We start from the raw sequence: 8,935 nt of genomic DNA, 5'->3' as shown, positions 1-8,935 counted from the left end.
CTCCGCGGTACCTAGTTACTGATAGGTTAACGGGGCCGTTAGGTGATAAAGAGATGACAATAACAATTCGCGATTATGAGTCGATAACGAATCCGACTGTACCACCGAGACCCCTCAGGGTAAAATACACAGTGACCCCCCCCCCCCGGGCGTCTCACTGTAGGACTATGCACCACACAGTACACAGTGCCATTGTTGGCACTCTCCGTGTTACGTAAAGATCACCAAATCTCTCTCTCTCTTGGCATGAATTTTGATACAACAAACTGTTGGTTCTGGCTGCAGGTCGCGATGCTGGAACTGCTCAGAGCAGCTGTTCTTAACTACTGGAAACACACTTCTGAAGCGCTCATAATGTATTGTCCAGTTCCTGACGTATTCCAGAAGGATCCAGAACCTGAACTGGAAATGAAATTATGACATCACACACACACACACACACACACACACACACACACACACACACACACACACACACACACTCACACACACACACACACACACACACACACACACACACACACACACACACACACACACACACACACACTCACACACACACACACACACACACACACACACACACACACACACTCACACACACTCACACACACACACACACAACACACACACACACTCACACACACACACACACACACACACACACACACACACACACACACACACACACACACACACACACACTCACACACACACACACACACGCACACACACACACACACACACACACACACTCACACACACACACACACACACACATATGTACCACAATAACACATATCATCTCTTCTTTCCGTTAGCTTAAGTTAGCTTTGGATGGGTTTAATTAGTTGATTTTTTTAACAGCAGCGAGGTCACAGACAGCTCACACGACTCTCAGCTCCTGGACCCAACTTTATATGTGTTTAATTCAGCCGTGAGTCACACTATATGGTGTGGCTCCGTAGTGGGGTTCCCGGTTCGAGCCTCACAGCGCCCAGCTATTTGACGGGAAAGCAAGTGGACTCCTTCCAGTGGTTCCTGTCACTCAGAGGTCAAAGGCGGTCAACTGTGGGAGAGATGGAGATTGACAGGAATGGAGGGGGGGTAAATAGATGGTGGGAGGGGGTACGATAGATAGAGAGGGAAAGAGAGATGGAGGGAAGTTTGGATACAGGGATTAAGGAATGGATGTATGAAAGGGAGGGGAGGAATGAAGAGAGGAATAGAGGGAGGGATGGAGGGAGAGAGGGAGGGAGGATTATAGAGGGAGGGAGGGAGGGAGAGATGGAGAGAAAAAACACAAAAAAACTGGGTCAAAACAAGAGTTAAGAAGTCAGAAGATGTTTGCACAAGTGAGTGGTGTAAGAAGTGTGGCCATGGCCCTCTAGGGAGTGGCCATGGCCCTCTAGGGTGTGGCCATGGCCCGCCAGGGTGCGGCCATGGTCCGCCAGGGTGCGGCCATGGCCCGCCAGGGTGCGGCCATGGCCCGCCAGGGGTGTGGCCAAGGCCCGCTAGGGTGTGGCCATGGCCCTCTAGGGTGTGGCCAAGGCCCGCTAGGGTGTGGCCATGGCCCTCTAGGGTGTGGCCATGGCCCACCAGGGTGTGGCCATGGCCCTCTAGGGTGTGGCCATGGCCCTCTAGGGTGTGGCCATGGCCCGCCAGGGTGTGGCCATGGTCCGCCAGGGGTGTGGCCATGGCCCTCTAGGCTGCGGCCATGGCCCTCTAGGGTGTGGCCATGGTCCGCCAGGGGTGTGGCCAAGGCCCGCTAGGGTGTGGCCATGGCCCTCTAGGGTGTGGCCATGGCTCACCAGGGTGTGGCCATGGCCCTCTAGGGTGTGGCCATGGCCAGCCAGGGTGTGGCCATGGCCCGCTAGGGTGTGGCCATGGCCCGCCAGGGTGTGGCCATGGCCCGCCAGGGTGCGGCCATGGCCCGCCAGGGTGTGGACATGGCCCGCCAGGGTGCGGCCATGGTCCGCCAGGGTGTGGCCATGGTCCGCCAGGGTGTGGACATGGCCCGCCAGGGTGCGGCCATGGTCCGCCAGGGTGCGGCCATGGTCCGCCAGGGTGCGGCCATGGTCCGCCAGGGTGTGGACATGGCCCGCCAGGGTGCGGCCATGGTCCGCCAGGGTGTGGACATGGCCCGCCAGGGTGCGGCCATGGCCCGCCAGGGTGTGGCCATGGCCCTCTAGGGTGCGGCCATGGCCCGCCAGGGTGTGGACATGGCCCGCTAGGGTGCGGCCATGGCCCGCCAGGGTGTGGCCATGGCCCGCTAGGGTGCGGCCATGGCCCGCCAGGGTGTGGACATGGCCCGCCAGGGTGCGGCCATGGTCCGCCAGGGTGTGGCCATGGTCCGCCAGGGTGTGACCATGGCCCGCCAGGGTGCGGCCATGGTCCGCCAGGGTGTGGCCATGGTCCGCCAGGGTGTGGACATGGCCCGCCAGGGTGCGGCCATGGTCCGCCAGGGTGCGGCCATGGTCCGCCAGGGTGTGGACATGGCCCGCCAGGGTGCGGCCATGGTCCGCCAGGGTGTGGCCATGGTCCGCCAGGGTGTGGCCATGGTCCGCCAGGGTGTGGCCATGGCCCGCTAGGGTGTGGCCATGGCCCGCCACGGGGCACCCTGGCGCTCCCTCCCAACAACACGGCCTCTCACCTAATGTCTCAAATTTTTGACAAAATCAAAAAATCCGTAAAAACAATTACTCATTAACAAAAATTAAAGCAACGTAACATTCACGTTTTCTTTGCATCAGCCGCGATATGTTAGGTGGGTTGCTCGTGCACTTCTGGCTAAGCAAAAACAATTTGTACAGAGTGGCGAATCAAGAAAACTGGCTGTGTTAACAGCTGGCCCCACCAGGCGGAGGATGGATCTCGCTGAAGCATCGCCCGCGAGGGTAAACAGTGGGTGAGGAAATATCAAATGACAGACTCCGGACCTGACTTGGGGAAGCTGGTAAGTGCGTATGAAAACCCCAAGTTCGAACAAACGGAACACTTGGTTGTATACCTGGTTGTTAACCGGGCGGCGGGTTGTGTTCCAAGGAAACCCGTGGGTTTCCATGCGCTTACCATGCGCTTACCATGCGCTTTCTCTCCTTATTACTTGGTATCTCCCCCGGATATGCAGCATCGGATATCATATCGTTGATTTTTGTTTCCACGATTGCAATTAAAATCAGGTTCTGTTTTGCTGGCACTTTCATTTAATTCCTCTACTTTGTAACTCTATCAGCATTTGTGTACCAAACTTTGAGGCTCTTCTTGGACGCACTGTTTACAGAATCCTCAGAGCATTTCTATATATTTGCCTGTACTAGTGTATTGTCCTGCCAGACATCATAAGTGAGTGAATCACAGTAGTGTCATCCTTGTAGTGTTATCATATTATGTCGTGACCATATGATCGCAGGAACACTTGAGAATGTTTATTCCCAAAACGACGAGAAACCCGTCTGAAATAAAGCGTAGTCACATAATTATGCTTGCGGGGGTTGAGCTTCGACTCTTTGGTCCCGCCTCTCAACTGTCAATCAACAGGTGTACAGGTTCCTGAGCCTACTGGGCTCTATCATATCTACACTTGAAACTGTGTATGGAGTCAGCCTCCACCACATCACTTCCTAATGCATTCCATCCGTTAACTACTCTGACACTGAAAAAGTTCCTTCTAACGTCTCTGTGGCTCATGTGGGTACTCAGTTTCCACCTGTGTCCCCTTGTTCGCATACCACCAGTGTTGAACAGTTTATCATTACCTACCCTGTCAAATCCTCTGAGAATTCTGTAGGTTGTGATCATGTCTCCCCTTACTCTTCTGTCTTCTAGCGTCGTGAGGTGCATTTCCCGCAGCCTTTCCTCGTAACTCATGCCTCTTAGTTCTGGGACTAGTCTAGTGGCATACCTCTGAACTTTCTCCAGCTTCGTCTTGTGCTTGACAAGGTACGGGCTCCATGCTGGGGCCGCATACTCCAGGATTGGTCTTACATATGTGGTGTACAAGATTCTGAATGATTCCTTACACAGGTTCCTGAAGGCTGTTCTGATGTTAGTCAGCCTCACATACGCCGCAGATGTTATTCTCTTGATGTGGGCTTCAGGAGACAGGTTTGGTGTGATATCAACTCCTAGATCTTTCTGCCCGTTTCATGAAGGACTTCATCTCCTATTCGGTATCCTGTGTCTGGCCTCCTGTTTCCACCGCCTAGTTTCATTACTTTGCATTTACTCAGGTTGAACTCTAGCAGCCATTTGTAGGACCATTCATTCAGTCTGTCTAGGTCATCTTGTAGCCTCATACTATCATCCTCCATTTTAATCTTCCTCATAATTTTTGCATCATCAGCAAATAATGAGAGGAACGATTCTATACCCTCTGGGAGATCATTTACATATATCAAAAACCTTTATATACCTTTCACTCCTGTCTGCATCTCCAGCTTTCGCACCAGTCTCTGGTGTGGTACTGTGCCAAAGGCTTTCTGGCACTCCAAAAATATGCAGTCTGCCCACCCTTCTCTTTCTTGCCTGATTCTTGTTGCCTGGTCGTAGAATTCAATTAATCCTGTGAGGCAGGACTTGCCATCCCTGAACCCATGTTGATGCTGTGTTACAAAGTTCCTTCGCTGTGTGTGTGTATGTGTGTTTGGTAACTCTCTCTCTCTCTCTCTCTCTCTCTCTCTCTCTCTCTCTCTCTCTCTCTCTCATACCTATCCCTGTCTCACATTCTTCTCTCCCCTCTTTCCCCTCATTTTTACTCATACGTTCTCTTGGTCTGCCATTCACCTTGCCCCTTGTCATTGTGTGTTTCCTCACCTCTCCCCTCTCTCTCACCTCTCCCCTCTCTCTCACTTCTCAATTCTCACCTTTCAGTTATCGTTTTAAGTTGAGATATCTACTCGCCAGTCACGCTTTCATTCACTGATTCCTTCTCTCTCTCTCTCTCTCTCTCTCTCTCTCTCTCTCTCTCTCTCTCTCTCTCTCTCTCTCTCTCTCTCTCTCTCTCTGTCTCTCTCTCTCTCTCTCTCTCTCTCTCTCTCTCTCTCTCTCTCTCTCTCTCTCTCTCTCGTCCCATCTTCCTTCGAGAGCTCTCAGATTTATCCTTCCTTCCATACCTGTCCTACACCTGTGTCACAGCTGTCCTACACCTGTGTCACAACTGTCCTACACTTGTGTCACAGCTGTCCTACACCTGTGTCACAACTGTCCTACACTTGTGTCACAGCTGTCCTACACCTGTGTCACAGCTGTCCTACACCTGTGTCACAACTGTCCTACACTTGTGTCACAGCTGTCCTACACCTGTGTCACAACTGTCCTACACCTGTGTCACAGCTGTCCTACACCTGTGTCACAACTGTCCTACACTTGTGTCACAGCTGTCCTACACCTGTGTCACAACTGTCCTACACCTGTGTCACAGCTGTCCTACACCTGTGTCACAACTGTCCTACACTTGTGTCACAGCTGTCCTACACCTGTGTCACAACTGTCCTACACCTGTGTCACAACTGTCCTACACCTGTGTCACAGCTGTCCTACACCTGTGTCACAGCTGTCCTACACCTGTGTCATAGCTGTCCTACACCTGTGTCACAGCTGTCCTACACCTGTGCCACACCTGTTTCACATCTTTCGTACTTATCTTACACCTGTTTCACCCCTCTTACATTGAGGTGGGTGAAGCAGGTCTGTATTGCACCTGTCACAGGTGTGGACCACAGGTGCCAACATCCACACACCTGAAGGCTTGTCCACTATAAACACATTTACAGTGCAATTCAATTCTTTCTAGATGAAAAATATGTATATATAAGTCATTTCGTATATCTTTAAAATCTGTGACATACAAAAATGTGTATTTTGGAGTTCATGAGGGTGCTTCCTTACAGCTCCCTAACCTCACCCTCGAACGACGGTCATATAAATGTCTGTGAATACTCTTGTTTTCTTCTAAATTGCTGTTGAAGTGTCTGTAGTTAAGACCGGTAGTTAAGACGGTGATGGTTGCGTTCAGGGTGACGCCAATGGGGGTGTATATTTTGATATTTTCTCCACATTTAAAAAACAAGGGGGAAAGTGCCATATCATTGAATTGCTGATAGTCGACAGGCGGGGCTTAGGAGCTGATGCTCGGCCCTGTCAACAAAATTGGGTGAGCACACACACACACTCATTTGGGCACTCAGTTTCCACCTGTGTCCCCTAGTGTGTGTGTCCCTTGTGTTAAATAGCCTGTCTTTATCTACCCTATCAATTCCCTTGAGAATCTAACTTCAGAATTGCTGTTAAATACATGGATGGCGATACACTAAAGAAATTGTTCACGACTTTTGTTAGGCCAAAGCTAGAATATGCAGCGGTTGTGTGGTGCCCATATCTTAAGAAGCACATCAACAAACTGGAAAAGGTACAAAGACATGCTACTAAGTGGCTCCCAGAACTGAAGGGCAAGAGCTACGAGGAGAGGTTAGAGGCATTAAATATGCCAAAACTAGAAGACAGAAGAAAAAGAGGTGATATGATCACTACGTACAAAATAGTAACAGGAATTGATAAAATCGATAGGGAAGATTTCCTGAGACCTGGAACTTCAAGAACAAGAGGTCATAGATATAAACTAGCTAAACACAGATGCCGAGGAAATATAAGAAAATTCACTTTCGCAAACAGAGTGGTAGACGGTTGGAACAAGTTAGGTGAGAAGGTGGTGGAGGCCAAGACCGTCAGTAGTTTCAGAGCGTTATATGACAAAGAGTACTGGGAAGACGGGATGAGCGACCACAGTGTACTGACATTTGAGTATCTGATTGAAGAAGGATTAAGTAAATCGAGGAGGAGAACTGAAAACAAAAGTCTGGCATTCCGAAAGGGAAACTATGAGGAAATAAGGAAATTCCTAACAGACATAACATGGGAAACAGAGCTCAGGGAAAAGACGGCCCAAGACATGATGGACTACATCACACAGAAGTGCAAGGAAGCAGCAAACAAGTTTGTCCCAGTTCAAAAGGAAAACAACGAAATGCACATGAGAAACCCATGGTTTAACCAGAGATGTAGGCTAGCTAAGCAGCAAAGTAAAAGGGCATGGAGAAACTATAGGAATAACAGGACACTTGAGAGCAGAAAAAGATACCAGAATGCCAGGAATGAATATGTCAGGATGAGAAGAGAGGCAGAAGGACAATACGAAAATGACATCGCAAGCAAGGCAAAGACTCAGCCTAAATTGCTGCAAAGCCACATCCACAAACATGCCAGCACACAAACATCATCCCACCACACAAACATCATCCCACCACACAAACATCATCCCACCACACAAACATCATGCCACCACACAAACATCATCCCACCACACAAACATCATGCCACCACACAAACATCATCCCACCACACAAACATCATCCCACCACACAAACATCATCCCACCACACAAACATCATCCCACCACACAAACATCATCCCACCACACAAACATCATCCCAGGACATAAACATCATCCCACCACACAAACATCATCCCACCACACAAACATCATCCCACCACACAAACATCATGCCACCACACAAACATCATGCCACCACACAAACACTGCTCTCAATCACACGAGTGTCACAGTGTAGAATACAGAGATGGAGATGTATTCGGTAATACAATAACATAAAGCAGTTGAGTAATGGGCTCATACGAGGCCTAATGTATGCTAATTTATTTAACAAATGTTGATATTTGTTAATTAACCAGGCGCGAGAGAGAGAGAGAGAGAGAGAGAGAGAGAGAGAGAGAGAGAGAGAGAGAGAGAGAGAGAGAGAGGGAGAGAGAGAGAGAGAGAGAGAGAGAGAGAGAGAGAGAGAGAGAGAGAGAGAGAGAGAGAGAGCGAGAGAGAGAGAGAGAGAGAGAGAGAGAGAGAGAGAGAGAGAGAGAGAGAGAGAGAGCGAGAGAGAGAGAGAGAGAGAGAGGGAGAGAGAGAGAGAGAGAGAGAGAGAGAGAGAGAGAGAGAGAGAGAGAGAGAGAGAGAGTACAACACCTTCCTCCTAATCCACCACCTCTAAACATCATAGAGCAGGTGTTAAAGCTCTATAAGAAACACATCATCAAAGAAAATACATTATATCCTCAACAAATCATTTGGAAAACTACATCAACTAAGCAAGAAAATAGGTAAAAATGATATTCCCATTTTAATTGGCTCTTACCCAAAAGGTTTCAGAGCCTGGTGGAATTCTATCTATCAGAGGCTGACTCGAACCATGGTCCCGTTTTTTGTCTTCAGGTAAATATTGCTTTTTTCCTCGGCCGGGAGTAAATGACTGTTGCGTAATTGGAGGCCAGAATTGACTTCTTTTGCCCAGATCTAATTGGTTATGGAACCTGTTCACAGATGAGTTAAACCTAATTTGGTTATACTAGTTTCTTTTTAAATAAGCAATATAGTTACCCTTAATTGTGTAATATGAGTTTATTGTGTGTGTGTGTGTGTGTGTGTGTGTGTGTGTGTGTGTGTGTGTGTGTGTGTGTGTGTGTGTGTGTGTGTGTTAGTTATTGAACTTTTAAACATAATTCGAATAACTGGTGTTTTAATTCTAAAGTTTGACCTGACAAGCTGAAGGTGTGCTTTGACAAGGGTAGCTCCTTGTTTGCCAGGTATGTATATATATATATATATATATATATATATATATATATATATATATATATATATATATATATATATATATATATATATATATATATATATATCCGTCTTTCCTCAATACTTTTTTACAAGTAAGCAAAGCATAAAATTATATGATAAACAAAATACAAAACAAACTAATCATTAAACAGCAAAACTGATATCGAAACAAAAGCAAAAATTGAAAGCAACAAAAGTCCCCAAAATATCCCTAACTAATCCCCAAATTTCCTGCACAAATACCCCCGATACAAG

This window comes from Procambarus clarkii, chromosome 31 (genome assembly GCF_040958095.1).
Source record: "Procambarus clarkii isolate CNS0578487 chromosome 31, FALCON_Pclarkii_2.0, whole genome shotgun sequence".
Classification (NCBI taxonomy): Eukaryota; Metazoa; Arthropoda; class Malacostraca; order Decapoda; family Cambaridae; genus Procambarus; species Procambarus clarkii.
The sequence above is the reverse complement of the archived record's forward strand: the minus strand, read 5'-3'. Positions refer to the sequence as shown.